The sequence below is a fragment of the Sprattus sprattus genome (assembly GCF_963457725.1).
Source record: "Sprattus sprattus genome assembly, chromosome: 2".
Lineage (NCBI taxonomy): Eukaryota > Metazoa > Chordata > Actinopteri > Clupeiformes > Clupeidae > Sprattus > Sprattus sprattus.
The window spans coordinates 17,978,629-17,979,545 of NC_137921.1; positions in this window are offsets into that span (position 1 = coordinate 17,978,629).

Consider the following 917-nt stretch of genomic DNA (forward strand, 5'->3'; position numbering starts at 1 on the left):
TGGTGGGTGTCAAAACATTTGTTTAACATTCAGGAAAAAGACCAGATATGGATAGGAATCCAAAAGCAATTTGTTAACACTTTACACCAAAATTAATGTGGTTCTAGTTATGGTAATGCATATTCTCAATATATGACCAGGGGCAGTCTTATGTGGAGGACATGTAGACAGAGGAGAGAGGTTGAGATTGAATATATTACCAGGTGAACAGGGCCACAAAGGAAACTCTCTCCTCTCTCTCTCTCTCTTTCACTGTACCTCGCTTTCTCGCTGTCTCTCTTTTTTCCTTGTGCCCTCTTTCTCGCTCTTTGTCTGTCTCACCCTCCCACTTTCTCACTCCTCTCCCTTATTTATTTTATAATATTGTCGAAGGATGTAAATATTCACAGTGCAAATTCTAAACATCCTGCTAACATATAAAGCCCTAAACGATCTGGCTCCAAACTACCTCAAGGAATTAGTCGTCCCCTATTGCCCTCCAAGGCTGCTCCGTTCCCAGAGTGCAGGCCTCCTGGTAATTCCAAGAATATCAAAGACCACAATAGGAGGGAGAGCATTTAGCTACCAAGCCCCTCTCCTCTGGAACAATCTCCCTGCCTCCATCAGAGCTGCAGACACCGTGCCTATATTCAAATCAAGACTTAAGACATTCCTCTTTAGTGCATCATATAGCCAAAAGTAACCGCGCCAACAAACCAATCACCTGCTGTACCAGCCACCCAGACATATCCGAACACAAATTCAAATATTACTTGCATTTAGTACCGCAACATCAAATGTGTTTACTGTTTGCCGAGTGGATGCATGTACGGCCCCGGCAAACAGATCACAACAAAAAACAAATTAAATTACTACTTGTAATTTAGTACCGCAACATCATATGTGTTTCCTGTTTGCCGAGTGGATGCATGTACGGC